Consider the following 17611-nt stretch of genomic DNA (forward strand, 5'->3'; position numbering starts at 1 on the left):
TCCCCAGACATTGGCACGGGGAGGGGGCATGGAGGAGGGGGAGCCCGTCCCCGGAGATAGGACCCCCAGCTCTAATTCAGATAAATCAGCTCAGCTTTCATCTGTTTTACTTTTGCTTTGAATAAGGGTTTAAAAAAATCTTTGAAAAATTATTGAACTAAAAGATTCATTCCAACTAAAACAGTTTATGATTATGTGATACTTTAAAAGAGTTTCAACATCTATAAGCCATAATAAATACCTTGAAGCATTTGAGTGAGATGTAAGATATTGAGAGCATCTTTTTCCATGGAACTTTAGCAGATTTTTATATGAAGCATAATAAATCCAGACAGAAAAAGATCTTATGAAAATTGAGTCTGGAAGGGGTTGTTCTTTATCTGGATTTTGTCACTTTTTGCCAAAATCTGGACTCTTACCTTTATGCAGGAATCACTTTATCCGTGTATCTATATATGTACAGTGATTCCACACACGCATGTGTTGTCTGGAGTGGGAAATAGCTGCCTCGCATTGGGCAAACTTGCATGTCACTAAACAGAAAGATCCCACAGTGGGTCCTGATACACATCTCCAGTCTTTAACCAGGGTGGGAAAGAAGCTTGCTCTGGGGCTGAGCTGGACTTCTCGAGCGTTTCCCATGATGCTTTGATGTCACAGTTCTGGCGTGTCCCAGAACCTCTATTTGTGCTGTTTATTGTCTACGTTGGAGTCGTGCCCGTGGCTCCAGGAAGGACTAACTCTGCAGAGGCTGACGACTCTGTCTGCTTTCTCTTTGGAGGGACAACTCTTCTGCTGAAGGGGCTACATCCCTTCGGTGTGCAACGTGTGAAAGGTCCCCTGCTGGGACCAATCTCCTCTGCCTGAAGACTGAACAGAAAAAGAGCCATACATTTGTGCAGAACCTGACGCCTCCTGGGCAGCAACATTAAATACCCTCCCAGCAATGTTTGCTTAGGATGTCCTTGTCAGTGGCCCACCATGTCTGTGGGGGGCCAGGCCTTCGTTTCTGTGGGGTGTGGGCGAGAATACAAGTGGAGGCCCTCAGCCTATGGCCCACCTCTTTCTCTTCTTACTCCTGACTCCATTCTTCACAGCAAGGGACCTTGTGCACATGCGCAAGTTCAAGCCCTATCCACATTCTCCACAAAAAGCCACCCCTTGGCCTCCCTATGGGCCTAGAGGTGTGTAACCCCAAATGGTCACCTTTGAGAGGAAAGACGAAGGAAAGAGGTCCATGCAGACATCCAAAATGGGTTCAGAGGTATTTGGGCAAGTAATTTCAAGGTCCCAAGTCCTGAATGAAGACACAGGGCCTCCGGTTGGTCACGTCCCCTGAGCTTTGCATATCTCTGTTCTGTGGAGAGGGATATCCCTGCAAAAGGGTCAGAACAGAAACTTCTAAAGCACAAGGCCCGAGGCAAGCGATCCTCTTGCCCAAGGGTAGTACTGCATTCCCCAAATGAGACCATATTGTACCTATTTTCTGCTTTTTACTTTACACATTCAATAACACCACAATGAAATCCCTCTCCCATTATCTGGTATGGCTCTTGTTTGTTCTTTTTTATGTCTTTATAACCTGTCATGGTGTACGTGATCGTTAATTTTATGTGTCAACTTGACTGAGTCACAGGGTACCTAGATATTTGGTTAAACATTTTCTGGGGTTTGTCTGTGCGGGAGTTTCTGGATGAGATTAACATTGGACTTGGTGCACTGCGTAAAGCAGATCGCCTTCTCCAATGCATGTGGGCTCCACTCAATATGTTAGAGGCCTGAATAGAACAAGGAGTAGTCAAGGGGCATTGCTCTCCCTACCCGATTGTTTGCAAGCTGGAGCTTTGTTCTTCTCCTGCCCTTGGACTGGGACTTGCACCAACAGCTTTCCTGATCCCAGACCTTTGGATTTGGACTGGAACTTTCCTCCTTGGTTCTCCCAGTTCTCCAGCCTCCAGACTCAGACTGGAACTACAGGACTTTCTTTCCTGGATCTTGAGCTTGCGGAGGACAGATTGTGGGACTTCTCAGCCTCCACAACTGCATGAGCCAATTTCTTACAGTCTGTCTGTCTATCTATCCTATTGTTTCTGTTTCTCTGGGGATCCTCGACAGTATGGTTGTATCATAATTTAGCTAGCCATTTCTCTGTTAATAGATACTAACTTTGCATCTAAGTTTTAGCTGTGAACAACGCTACCATAAATATGTCTTTACATATCATGCTGTTATTCCTATGGAATGCATTTTAAGGAATGGAACTGCTACATCAAGGATATATAATTTAAACTATAATAGATGCTGCCAAATGGTCAACAAAAACATATGAAAAGATGCTAAATGCACTAATCATCACGGAGATGCAGATTAACCCAACGACAAAACATTGCACCCATCAGATGGAAAAATTGTAAGAAAGAGCTATAACATCAGTATAACTCTGGGAAAAAGCACATTCTCGTGCATTGCTGATGGAAATATGAAGCGCACCAGCCTTCCTGGAAGGCAGTTTATAGCTTATTTACACGGTCACAAAAATAAAACAGAAGTTCCTCATCCTTTGGTATTTCTTTCCACTTCTATCACGCTAATACACGCACAATGACACCATGAAATCACTTGCTCTTAGATGTTTCCCTCCACTCACAGGGAGTGGGACAGGAAGGCTGAAGAATTATGGACCTTGTGTGCCTCTAGCAGATCTCACTGGGCCCTTAGAACCTCATCTCCTGGCTGCAGCTGGTGTTGCCAATGGTGGGCACAGCGTGCTGAAATGAAAGGGAGGCGCTGCTCAGGAATGAATGGAGACCCACAAGTAAGCAATGAGGAAAGTCCCCCTTTCCCTGGTTTAGCAGGTTTTCTGTTCAGAGGCCCCAAATTAGGCTATTTCTAAAGTCCTTATCTGAAAATGCAGAAACCCATAACTCTTTTATAGAGGACTTTCCCCAGCCGACAAAGAAATTTCTAGCCATAATAATGGTGTCCTGTGTTTTCTTCTGGGACAAACAGGCTGCTGGGAGCCTGGGCACCCCCGTTCTGGAAACACTATTGATTTTCAGCATGGTCGATAAAACAGTGAGATAAAAGGCCCAATTTCTCTTTTTATGATAGATATGACCAATTAACTATAAATGTCAAGTATCCACAACTTAATTAATTCCAGTTCATTTAACTACTGTAATTAGATTTTTTCCCAAACAAAGCAACGGTATGTTTTCGAAGGTCATAGACTAATATTACATTGAGCGAGGCTGAAAGACCTGCACTTTGGACGGAAAGTAACTGATGGCTGGTGCCTGTGGGGAAATAGACCACACAGTATAAAAAATAATTGGCAGGCTGATTAATAGAGTTTGTTTGAAATGTATAATACGTGTAACACATCTTTGATTAACAGCACCAATGAGCACTTGAATTTCAAACTTTAAAATTTTTAGAGACTTTTCATTCCAATGAGAACATTTTTAAAAAACTGCCTGGAGGTTGAGTCAGATGGACCAACAAGAAGCCAGAATTCCAGTTAGTGAGGAATATCTCTTTTGTTTAAGAGAAGCAACTTAAAACAGGCATATTCTATTATATAAATCAAGTTCTCCAGGGCATAATCTGAACAGAGAGAGATTTAATCAAGGAAGGGCTAACTTGTTTGCCCAAAAAAATAAAAAGCTTTAGAAAGTTCAAAGAGGTTTGTAGGGGCTTCTGAGGCTGAGAGAGAAGTTTGGAGGGTAGTTGAATGGAGATGAAAGAAGGAAAGACCCAAGCAGCTGCCGATGGTGGCAGTGACAATCTGCAGAAGGTGAAAGGACCTCCCCAAGCATGGGATATGGTCAAAGAACTTTAACATGGAGATGTCCATTATTCAATTTATTTTGTTTTCTGTTCTTTCTTCTGCTACTGTTTTCCCAAGAGTCCAGTTAAAGTCTTCCAAATGGAACTGGCTTGTGACAGTGGTGTTTTGGGGGGTGCAAAAGGGAAGTAGGCTTGGACGGAAGTATCCAGCAGGGACTGAAGTCACGTAGAAGGAAGATGGCCACCATGGGGGCCAAGAGGAGCTAGGTGGAGGAGCAACAGCACAGAAGGAAAAGCCCGTGGAACAGAGGTGCACGTCAGGAAAAAGGACCCCTCCCCGGCACCTCTCAGAAGGAAATGGTCAGGATCTGTGGGGCATGGGATTTTTTCATACCTTTTTAAATTAACTCATTCCCTCTAATTAACCAATTTTCAAAATGAAGAATTGGTTCACTTGCAACCTTCGATGGATTCCAGTGAAGCATTATGAACTCATACATTATTTAATCCTTTTAAAATTATTATAAACTCATGTATTTAAACATATTTGTTACATTTCGATCCTTTGCAGTTGGTATATTTATTAGTGCTTAGATTGTCCCATCTCCGGGACAATCCAAAGGAACCTCTACAAGTTGTATATGCCATTTTTTATATAAAGAAAAAGGGTGACTGAAGAAGCCTGGAAGTCTTGAGGCTATCAAGGTAGCAGACACTTGGGTTACCTTATTTTTCTGTAAACTGAAATTCTTCTGGCTATTTCTGACCAGTTCTTCCCTTCATCCCTCTTATTTCAAAACTAGATCTCTTGGCCTTAGTTCAAGAATCTTACCAACTCACAGGAAATCCATGACTCCATTTCCTTTGTGTGTATTTATTAAGTGTCTACCACGGTCCCAGGCTGTGCTGGGCAATGCTCCCTTTTCTGGGGCTTTTGACTCTGGTCTTCTGATGTTTGTGCAGGCAGTCACAGTAGTGACAGTCTCGACGTAGCATAGACTGTAACATCCAAATGGGAGTTGATACATCAGATTAAATTGGGCGAGGTGTCAACAGTGAAAGCTACAGTGAAAGGTAATCAGTCTTCAATAGTTTGAGTAGAGCTTTCTTCCTGAAATGGCTTGCTGTGAATGATTTATAAGGGAACTTCCTCCTTGCTGGGAGTTTCCAAGCATAGGTAATTGGGTTCATGGCCCATGACCAGAGTGGACGAATGGAGATGCCACTGTTGATGGCATTTCTGGCCATGTTATAACTGTGATTAAAGTGGTAACAGCTGAAGAGAATTTCTTCTCCTTAACTATTCCAGTTATTTATAAATGTGGCAACCCGGGCTGCATTCGGAGATATCAAGATGAGTCAGGTTTTGAATTTCTAGAAAGCTTCCCTCCCAACTCTTCTTGGATGTTCAGGAAGGGTATCCATCATGGCACTCACTTTCCCCTGTGATCAAAGGTTGTGAAGTCTTTCCGAGGCAGGTTTCCCATGGGGCTGTGTCTTTAGAAGGATCAATTCCAAGTACTGGACAGCACCATGGGGTCATTGTCTATACAATGACCCCCTACTCTAATCTCCTTTTGTTCATATGACCTGTCCCGTGGCCAACACAATGACCCTGAATGGAGACAAGAGACCATTTGAAAAATTCTCTCTCATCCATTATGTAGAAAGTATAAAGTCAGATAAATTTGAATATTGGTTCCAGCATTTGTTAATTGTATGGACTGGAATATTGCCTTATGTTGGGTTCTTTGTGAAGCGGACTCTGAGAAACAGTATTGCAGGTAAGTAGTTTACTTGGGAGGTGATTCTAGGGAGCACTGGTGTGGGAGTGTGGGAGTGAGACGGGGAAGGGCAGGAAGCCTGTGCAAGATATGTCAGCAAGCAGCTAACTGCTGGGGGCAACGAGGGCTCCTTCCTCCTGGGGAAGTCTGGGGGGCTGTGCCTCAGTGTTATCCACACGAGGGGAGAGAGACCTGGGGCATTTATGCATTGACCCTCATCCATCTGGGGGAGGGGACGCTGAGCACTGCTCCCGGGTGCTTTCACTCTCCAGCCTTTCTGTTCTGCTCTGTGCGTGGGCTGAGCTGTGCCTGCAGCCAGAGAAAGCCCCAGGCAGAGGCTAACAAGTGCTCATGGTGAGAAGCCCCTGGCCTGTAGGTGAATCAGTACATGGTATTGGTGTTACAGACATGTTATGCAACATGTCTAAGCCTTGGTTTCCTTATGTGAAAAATGGAGATAATGCGAGCTACTTCTCAGGGTTCTTAAGAAAGTTAAGAAGCTAATGTGAAGGGAAAATTCCTGGCATATAGCAATCAAAGTAGGCACTTCACACGTATTTCCTTCTTTCATTCTTTTATGTGGGTGCTCCATAGCTATAACTGAAGAGAATCATGCAAAGAGGCTGTGTGTTGTCCAGGATTGGGTGGTAGGAGGAAGCGAGGAGGGAACAGTGTGCAGACACTGGGCTGAGCAACATTGATGGATAGTAATAAAAGCATCCGGTACACTATTGTATATTCATCCAAGGGGACACTTCAATATATTTGCACACAAAGATGAGATTTCTGCAGTTTCCTCCCAAAGTTTTCCCAATGGCACCCCTTTAGTATAATATTCAATGTGATTCAAAAGTGAAATTGCTTCCTGGCATTTTAAAATGGAATCTTTGCTTTGGGATTAGGCAGCAGAACGTGAATAATTTGTACCAATATATCACTTTCCATTCTTCAAAAATGAAGCTCTTTTCATTAACTCAACACATCCCGTGCTTTTGGGAAGGGAAAACGTTTCATCAAGGTTTGACACTGTTATTGTTCTTACTTCCTCCACTTTACAGTTGGAGAGCCCAAGACCATTCTGGCAAATGGAGTGTGAACCCTTGCCTGGAAAGTCCAGATCCCAGTTACACCAACTCTAGTCTTCATGAACATTGTACTACCCAGGGCCTCGTAAAGGAAAATGAGAACACTGTACTCTGTTCTAAAATTGGGCTGTGATGACTGAATCAAACTTAGTCTTGAATCTTCAAGCAAGCAAGGAAGTCAGGCAGAACAGCTCGAATGTATTTGTGGGTAGGTGGGGCTGTGCTTTATTTTTTTTGTTCTGTTTTGTTTTTATTACATATGCATGTGGGTCACTGTGTGTGTGTGTGTGTGTGTGTGTGTGTGTGTGTGGTGAATGGCTAGAAAATAACTAGGGTTAGATACTTAGCTGAATATGTCTCTTTTTGTTCTTACCTCACAATTAATATATCACTCAGGATAGGCTAGGCTATGCCAAAATAACAAATAGCCCCTAAATTTCTATGGCTCATAAAAACAAAGGTTGATTTCTTGCTCCTACGTGTCCATCAAAGGTCCACTTGGAACTGAACTGTATCTCGGTGTAGTTCTCCCTTCAGGACCCAGGCTGGTCAACAGCCATTAACCAGGATATTTCCAGTAGGTATGGAACAATGAAACCTTGGACAGCTTCCCAGCTATGATTAAATGCTCAACATGGAAGTGACACACATCACTTGTGCTCACACCTCATCTACCAGAATTGGCCATGTGTTCCCAATCACCCTGAAAAGCTTTAGGAAGTACAATGCTAACACGTGCCCAAGAGAGAAAGAGAACTGGGGTACGTGGTGTGCAGCAGGAATGACCACCACAACTTGAGTTAAGGCTGGACAGTCTAGCGTCCTTATTACCTTTCTTCTTTTACATAGAAATGCCCCCACGTCAAAGACATATTATCACCATATTCAAGATATAAAACATCAAGCACTTATTTCTAGACCAGTGCTGTCCAGTGAAAGTTTCTCTGCTAATAAATATATTATCTGCATTGTTCAATATGGTAGCCACTAGCCACATACAATCTTTGAAATGCGGCTAGGGCGACAGAGGAACTGATTTTTTAAATTTTTATTTAACTTCAATTAATTTAAAATTAAATCTAAATAGCCACTAGTGGCTACCATATTGGCCAACACAGTTCTAGACCAGTGAAGTCACACTGTGGATTTATATTTTATCCATCAGCAATAATGACAATATTACCTACCCCCTTATATTTGTATTGCATTCTGTTCTTTTCAAAATGCTTTTATATATACCATTCATCTCATGTGATTCTCCCAACAAACCTAGGAGGTAGACAAGGGAGGTAATATTAAAATGTCCATTTTATAGATATGAAAACCAAGATTTAGAGAGAGGCAGAGGTGTGCCTATTTGGCATTATACACCCTGCTCATCACTATGCTTGTCCCTAAATCAATATTTGACCCAACACTTGAAAATTCCACGAACATCAAAGCAAACTCATGTCTCTTTCCTTTGAAGTACTTATTTCCATAAGCACTTCCATAATTCTTATTTTCAATATTACTCTATATTAATCATAGACTAAGCTTATGTTAATCACATTCTTTCTTGAATTGGATCTGTCACTTTAATGTGTTTAATCTGTCAGTTTCCAACTAAGTTGTGAGCTCCTTAACTTTTAGAAACTTTCTATCTTTGGTAACTTCTTCAGTGCCCAGCAGGGTTACCCACTGTCCCAGTTTGCCTGAGACTGAGGAATTTCCCAGGATGCAAGATGTTCAGGACCAAAGCCAGGAAAGTCCCAGGCAAACTGGGACAGTTGGTCACCCAGGTGCCCAGCACAAGGTTGAGTTCCTGGTTTGAACTGAATTGAATATTAAAGTAGAAAAGATGTTTTTTAATCACAGCCCTTATCGTGGTCACCTGAGACACGCACGTACTCCATAAATACTAAACTTTTATGAAAAAAATGAAGAGTAATAAATTCTGTATAAGGCTTTCTTATGTCCAAAAAACAAACTAAGCAAGTGGAGTTTTTAGGAACTGTGTGATGCCAGCACATCTCTCTTACACGTTTCCACATCTAGTCTGAGCGTTATTTCAAACTCACGAATAAAGAGAACTCACGTATGGCTGCTCTTGGATGTAGCAGCATTGGTAACAGCATATGTGCACAGATGTCTGCATGTACATACAAGCTCTCTCAAATGATGGGCCATTCTCAAAAGCTTCCATTGGCTTGAGATAGCTATTCTGAAGTTCAAATGCTTATTTGCAAACTTTCTGATACTCTTTCTTATTCCTTGAAATAATCACGACCTTCTATCTCTCTGGGGAACATGGCCAAGCTCTTGCTGTGTGGATTTTCCAAGCCTCTACTCTTAACAGCGGGGCCAAGCTTTGATTTGGATCAGTGGATTTGGGGCAGGGGGGACTCATTTTCTATTGTGTCTTGAGCCTCTGAATGCATCAGTCACTACTGCATATTGATTTTCTCAACTTCTTCAAATGAGAAAGTGCCTTTTGAATAGCAATAAGATAGCTCTTTATACACCTCCTGAATAACAATCTCCTTCTGCATCTGTGTGCAGAGTAGCAATGTCGTGAGTGTTCCTCATTACAACAGACAGCTTCATCATTCGTATTTCACATCAATATCACCTGGCCAAGTTCATGATGCCCTCAGGTTGCCTGCACTTTACCCAATAGGTGTGTTTTTCAAAAGCTGGAGGTAAACTAATTTATGTGAATCAAATACTTGCAGTTACATATCTACAAGGATGTTGTAAGAGAACTCATGCAAGGTGGAGAGGGATCGATCCAAATCACTCACTCCTCTCTCCCCAACATCTGTGAGTCTAGGGTTCCTTTAATTCTATATTTTACTCATAAATAATTTTATATACTTTTCCCTTTCATTCCTGTGTGATCTTCAGTTAGCAATAACCCTGAAAACTTTGGCTTTAGTTTAGATTTATTCCCACGGCAATGCCTAGAAGAGGACCACAGTGAACAAGTGGGTCATTCACACATACAGATGGATATAGCTTGCATGCATTGCCTGCCATGAAGTCGGCAGAAGTGGAAACTATTTTCTTAGGTCTTCTTGACCAATCTTCAGTGTCTATGAACATAAATATGGATTTGAGTAAGGGAATGAGAAGTTGGCCAGGGCACCTTTGGCTCAGGTCACGCAGAAGGAGCAATCAGAGTGGAATTGTCAAACAAAATGAATCCAAGGAATGTTGGGAGTTGAACAGAGGAAAAAAGTAAGACCCATTAAAGAGGCCATAGGTCTTCAGTTTGGTGTTTAAGCATTTGTTATCATGGTGCAAAGCTTTCTTTGAGGTCAGCAGATGCCCAGGCTATACCTCAAACCAAATGAACCGGAATCACTGGGGTGAGACCCAGACACCGTATTTTTTTTTTTTTTAATTTCCCAGGTGATTCCAATGTGCAGGCAAATCTGAGAACAACTTTTGAATGAAAGACTGTCACATCAGAATGCGTCCCTTGAGAAAAGGTCACTGTACTCTATGGTAGGGTGTAAAGACTATCAGAGGATTGTGGAAATCACTGCTAATTATGGAATTTGCTCCTGGACTTGGTGTTGTATTTCTAATCCTCACAACAATGGTATGAGATAAATATTCATATTAAGTTCAATTTATGCATCTTTTCCAATTTCCTCAGTTTCAAATTTCTCTCCATGGAGAATCCTGCTGCTGCCTTCGCTAAGTTATCTCTTGCTAATCCGTGAATGTGCCCTTGACAAGCTTGTGACTTGCCCTACCCTGGGGGTGTGAAGATAGTATGTTCCAGGCCATGAACTTGGGGCTCAGAGTGCCCTCAATTAGTTTTCACTCTTTTTCTTTTGAGATAAGTTCTCACTCTCTCGCCCAGGCTGGAGTACAGTGGCACAATCATAGCTCACTGCAGCCTCGAACTCCTGGGCTCAAGTGATCCTCCTGCCTCAGCCTCTGGAGTCATTGGGATTACAGGTGTGAGCCTCCACAACTGGCTCTAGTCTTCACTCTTGTTGTGACCTTGACTCTTTGCTGCTGTGGGGCATCCCTCATGATTAAATAACTGGCTGCATCTTCTTGTGGTCAGCTCAGTAATTTACCACCCTGTATTTGCTCTCTTTCCATCCCTGTCTTACTTTCCTTTTCTCCTTACTTTTGCTGCCCTGGGATTGGACTCCTCAGTAAAGCATTAAGAGTAAGATTTGTCACATGTTTAATTTTCAAGGGGGCCCAGACTAAGACAGTATTATTTTCCCCCAAAATGCTGGTTCATCAATCTCCAAAGTCCATGTCCTTTTCCCTCTTTTCCCTCTTCTATATTACCTTTCTAGGAAGAAGAAGAAATGGAAGAACTTCTGCCTTGCTGCTGACCTATCATGTAACCTCATGCAAGTCATTGGTCTTCCCTAATCCTCAATTTCCTTATCCATAGAATGAGAGGGCTGGACTATCAGATATTCTTAAACTTTTGGATTCTGTGGACCCCTTGAACAGTTGGGTGAAGCCGATGGATTCTTCTTCAGAATAATGTTTTTAAATGCATTGAAATATACTTGTCAAAATATTATATATATATGTTTATCTCATGAAATATTTTCGATATGTAATACATGTGCTTTTTTACTCACATATTAAATAGCCAACTATTAATAATTATTAGGCTATCTAAATAGTGATGAGAATAAATGATATTTTGCGATGCCTATGAGAAAGCAGCCCTGAAAGCAACTAGGTAGTAATGGCCCCCTTGAAATAAATAAGGCTCAGAGAATATAAATCATGATCAGATAAGTTCACTGTATTACAAGTTATATAAGATAAAGGCAAGGACACTCTAGAACCCCCAAAATGACTAACCACCTCCCTGTTAGAACTAACGCAATCGACTACTGCTTCTTTACCAGGTACAACCCTCGTCTTGCTTTAACACTCTGACCCTCTAGATAAAAATTATCTAGACATCCAGTCACTAAATGATTCCTATCTATAGCACCCAATCCAAAACTATTCTTCCCTCACTTCCTTAGAACCTCCTAGAAACACTCACAAGAAGCCAAGTTCTGCAGTCATCTCATCCTAACTCCTCCTCACCCACACATTTCATGGCCTCATGACATTTCATGAGAGTCATTCTATCCTCAGCTAAATAAACCTAAATGTTTGGACTACGGTTGTGTTCATAGTGATCTTAAATAGTGGACTTTCACTTCTGCATCAACCATAATGTGACATGAAAATACCTGCGATTTCTACAAATGACAATATAATTGTGGAGCTGGGATTAAAATCTAGGCATTCTGATTTTAGAGATTGAACTCTTAACCCCTATTCTCCATAGCCTCTAGGCATAAAAAATTAAAATGCACAAAATATGAGTAATCACACACCAGTGATAAACTATTACATGCACAATATCCCTGAAGGCAGGCACAAGTTGGGGAGAGATTTTAATTGGTACCAAAATAGCAACCGCAACGGCCAGTCATGGTAGAAAAGGAAATGATGTCAATACGTCTCTATCAACAGCAACAGTGACATCTTCCACTTGTAGAGTCCTTTCTGCTTTACTGAACCATCTGCATATGAGTCTCAGCACAGTGAGGACACACCCCCAGTCAAGGTTTTCTTGGGCACAGCCTAAGTCTTTTCTTAACCTGTAGGATCTGACACAAGACATAATTCCTGTAAGAGAGGAAGATGGCTCATTCTCAGCTCATTGTTGAGGCTTCATTGTTTAGATTATATTCAACCAATAGTTATTACGTGCTATTATGGACTGAATTATATACCCCCTTCCATCTTCCCTTGCAACAAATTCATATGTTGAAGCCCTAACTCCCAACATATATTTGGAGGCAGAGACACTAAGGATACACACACATGGAGAAAAGGCCATGGAAGGACACAGCAAGTAGGTGGCCATTGGCAAGCCCAGGAGAGAGGCCTCAGAAGAAACCAGCCCTGACAGCACCTTGATCTTGCACCTCCAGCCTTCAGAACTATGAGAAGCAAATTTCTGTTGTTTAGGTCATCCATTCTGGTATTTTGTTACTGCAGCCTGAGTAAACTAATTCAAATGCTTCATGAATGTGCTACGTATTTTTACTCATTCTTTAAGCCATCACAACCAGGAGTGTGCTGGAACTAGCTTCTACTGGCTTTTAAGAGCCAATTTTTAAATTTTTAGGAATTTTGTGAGCTGGTTTTTAAAATAGCCATTATTAAAAATTAAACTATGTAAATTTACAATTAAGTTGTATTAAAAACAGAGGTAATAAATACTCAAAACTCACCACTTCCTAATTATTTTACTACATTTTACTATTATCTATACCCTTGAAGTTGTTTATATCTATTGTGTCCGAACGGTGACAATACAACATCGTGCTGTGCTCCCGTGCACCTCTGCCCAGCTCTGTGCTCAATAACGTCAGGTTGCTAGTTTGAAACAGGCCATGGTGGGAGCATTTATACCACGGAAATGGGCAAACAGGACAAATCACGTTTTGTTTTGTGTTGTTTTTCCCCAGAGAGCTAGTTGCTAAACACTTCCCAGCATGTCCCTGACTGTAACAATCCCACAACGGAGAGAGTGTAATCCCAGATCTACAAATGAGGAAACCCCAGCTACTAAAACTCAAGACTCAGACACCACCTGGGACCCTGGCCTAGGGCTCTTTATGTGACCCCACACTGCCTCTCCACACACATGTGAAGAACTGCTGGAAGTGCTGGAAGTTTATAGCTCAGCCAGGCTGCCCAGAAGAAATCAGATTAAAAGGGGCTTGGCATTTGCTGAGAGTCCTGCCCTGCCTCTTAAATTTCTCTGTCCAGCACAGGCATTATATAATTCTAATTCCCAATAGCATGAAGGCCACTTGCTATAAATCCCAGGGCACTGGGAAAAAGCCGTGGGAGGAACGCTCTTTTACAACCACTATTTGCAGACTGTTGTAAAGTACTTTAATTGCAACTCCGTGTAGGATTTTCCTGTGTGTTTTTCCAGCATGGTGAAGACTTACAAGAAGAGGAGGCTGAGTCCAGGCACCTGCTGGGGTGAGGGGAGCAGAAGCCCTGACCGTTCGTTTGGAGATAGATTTACAGAAACACAACTGAAGACACAGCAGGAGGTCTTCAAAATAACTCTCAGAGAAGCTTCTTTGATGAGCTGAGTCAATTCAGCAGCTTCGGGACTGGGCATTTGTGCCCATAAATCACCAGGATTTGCAGGCGTTGCAAGACGTCTCCCATTATGCAGTTAAAAAAAAATATACTCACTGCAGTAGCATTAAAGATCGACTGCCAGTTACTTTTCTTTGATACCTTGCATCTTAAGAGACAATTTGATTTTGGTTGTTGATTATTGGGTACACACAAGTTTTAAAAGGCTAAATATTGAACCACTCTAAAAAGAATCTTAGAAAAGTCATTTTCACTAGAGATTATATCCAGGAAACTTTTTAAGACTAAAATATGTTCTTTAACTCCTGAAATTGAGAGAATCTAAAGCTGATTTGAACTGAGGCTGTGCAGGAGACTCGCTTGGAGAGTTTTGGAAGTCCCAAGGCTTGTGTCCACCACCCTAGGGATTCCGACTTACATGGTCTGGCCTGGGTATTGGGATTAAAGCTCTCCCGGAGACTCTCACACATGGCCAAGTTGGAAACCACTATTTCAGAACCTTGCTATTCAAGATGTGGTTGATCTGTGGGTCAGCAGCATCACTATCCCCTGAGAGCTTGTTAAAAATGCAGAATTTCACCCCAGACACACTGAATCAATCTGCATTTTAACAAGATCCCTGGGTGATTCAACTGTGCAGCCAAGGCTGAGGCTGTCTAGAACCTAGAAAAAGAATGTGAGAGGCTGTCCTCCTGAAACACACCACATCGTCTTCCTTACTTCAGGTTAAAATGATTTTTCTTTCTCATTCCCCATATCTAGGTAGGTATGAAGCTGTTGATTCTTCTTTCAAATCAAATCTCTCTGTGTCTAACCATATTGTCCAGAATCTCCTGATGTCAGAGCAGCTACTGCAGCAGCCTGTAGGCCCCTAGCCCCTGCCATCTTCCTTGCGTGTTGCTGCTGCAATAAATCCTTCCATTATATCTGCTCAACAACCTTCACTGGCTCCCTACTTCCCATCATCTCAAATGTTTCTCTGTCTGACTGCAAGGCCATCCTGCACCTGGCTCCTGGTGACCTGTCCAACCTGATTTCCCACTGCTGCCTTCCCTTCCCCTTCCCCCAACCCCAGCCTGTCTTTTCACCAAGCCACAAGCTGCCAGCCCAATCCTCTCCCTCTTGGCTCCTGGAAAGCCACAACCTTTCATTGTTCCCTCTGCCTCTCACACCTCCTCTACTCTTCAATTCTACTCCTTTTGCTGTGAGGGCCTCCAGCACTTTCAACCTGAACCCTTGATTATTAGCTTTACATCTTATATTTTCATGCACCTAGGACCAAGCTGAGCATGAAGCTCTAAAACAGGATTAAATATAGCCTGAAGATGAGCCCAGCCCCTTCCTGTTCAAAGTAGGCCTGGACTCTCCCCTCCTCCCCAGGAAGGCACCCCAACTGGTGCTGCCCCATGACCACACACGAACACCCTTAGCTTCCAGCACTGAGGGCGGGCCTGGTGGTTTTGCCTCTTCTATCCTACCAAGGGCCCTTGAATTTGGTCCTACAGCCTCTCCGGGTTTGGTGTCCTCATCACACCCAGCAGGGGGGTCCTGGTGCCACCTGTGGGCAGACCATCGTGCCAGGCGGTGGTGCTGCTAGAGCGGGGTGAGAGGAGGCAGAACAGGATGTAATAATAGTAAATAATAGCTACACGTGTCGAGGGCTTTCTGCGTGCCAGGCACAATTCTGAGTGTTTCATATATTATTCCTTTATTTTTAAAAACTGTTTACAGTAAAACAGAGCATACATACCGAACATCAAACAAAGCAAATCATGAATTACTGTAAATACCTTTGTGGACACCAGGCAGATCGAGAAGCAGAATCTCTCTAGCCGCCCTGGAACCCTTCCCACGTGTCGCGTCCTAATCAGAGCCCCGTGCTTCCCTTCCTCCCAAAACGAACCCATTATTTTGACTTTTTAAAAGTGGTAAAATATGTTACAAAATTTACCATCTTAGCCATTACTAAGTGCACAGTTCAGCGGCATTGAGTAGATTCACCTGCTGGGTAACCGTCACCACTCTCTATTGCTGCAATGTTTTCATCACCCCAAATGGAAACTCCAAACCCAGTCAACAGTAACTTCTCATTCCCCGTCCCCCAGCCCCCAGCAACACCGTTCTACTTTCTGCCTGTATGAATTTGACTACTCTAGGTACCTCAGGTAAGTGGAATCCTACAGTGTTTGTCCTTTTATGACCGTATTATTCGCTTAGCATAAAGTCTTGAAGGTTCACCCGTGGTGCAGCATGTGTCAGAATTTCTTTCCTCTATGAGGCTGCGTATGTCACATGTTGTTTATCCACTCCTCTGTCAGTGGGCACTCGGGTCACTTCTACCTTTTGACTATTGGGAATAGCGTGGCTATGAACATGGGTATACAAATTTCTGTCTTGATTGTTGTAAGTAAGCACTTTATTTATACTTTTATCACCCCATTGTGCATCTCCAAGTCCTTTTGTTTTGGCCTTGGCCATTCCTTAAAATTAATATTTTTTAATTACCTTTTAGTCTACAGTTCTAAAATGTTATTTCTTGTCCTGATCAGTTCTATGCAATAGGACTATTACTATACCCATTATACAGATGAGGACATTGAGGTTGCACAAGACCAACAGAGAAGTGATGGGTAAAGCTATGGAAGTGAGTGAGAACGCTCAGAGATGAAGCACAGATAGAAAAAAGGCTCCCTACCACATCCGTATTGGAGAATGTCCACACTGAGGACGGGAGAAGAAGGAAGACTGAGTGTTGCAGACTAAGAAGAGATGGCATCATGGATGACAAGTTGCGTACATCTTAAGGTTCGTCATTGACAGTTTATTTACTTTGGTCCTTGGGTTCAGTAGGTTGAGTTAACCATATTCTCAGGTCATGAAATGTATGTTGTGTGAGGCCCTCTTTTTTATGCCATTGTTCTCTTTGGCTTCCAACTCCACTTCCATCCATCTTCCCTTAACTGCTAGAGTTATCTCTGAAAACTGCCAAAACATTTAGAGGTTCATATGGCTAACATTGGTGGGTAACTGATTAAGGCAACAGCATTTGTCTCAACACCAGATAAATTACCTCTTTGGGTGATGGTCAGTTGTAGTCTGGAATCATTCTTTCACTCATCCAACAAATATTTATGGAGCATCCTCTGCATGCCAGAAATCATTCTAGGCACTCAAGGTTTGGCAGGGAGCAAGGGAGACCCGATGCTTGTTCCCATGGACCTGTGTTGCAGTGGAGCTACATGATGGAATTATAAACAGATATAGCAACAGGATAAATTCAGAAAGAAATTCAAAAGAAAGGTAAAACAGGAGAAAACAAAACAGGGGTTTGTGACTGGGTTGGGATACAGATTAAGTGGTTTGGTCAGAGAAAGCCTGTGTGAGGAGGTGACATTGGATCTGAGACCCAAATGGCAAGAAAGAACCACTCTACGTCAAGCCATAGGAAAAAAGTTCAAAGCAGAAATATCAGCAAATGCAAAGGCCCCGAGGTAGAAAAGAAACCTGCCCAAGGAACAAAAAGGTTAGCATGACTGGAACAGGCTGAATAGATGTCAGAGACAGATGTTGATAAAGGCAACATGTTTATATTACCATTTAAAAAATCTGAAGTGGTGAGGAATGAGCAGCTGATTTAATCATTCAAACTCAGCATTCTTTGTAGACTACGATGTTTCCAAAGAGAAGTGATTATTTTTGACAATGAACATACTTTTAAAGATCAATTAATTAATTAATCAATCAATTTATTTATTTATTTGTAGAGACAGGGTCTCACTCTGTCACCCAGGCTGG

The sequence above is a fragment of the Propithecus coquereli genome, unplaced genomic scaffold (genome assembly GCF_000956105.1).
Source record: "Propithecus coquereli isolate 6110/MARCELLA unplaced genomic scaffold, Pcoq_1.0 Scaffold153, whole genome shotgun sequence".
In the NCBI taxonomy this organism is placed as follows: Eukaryota; Metazoa; Chordata; class Mammalia; order Primates; family Indriidae; genus Propithecus; species Propithecus coquereli.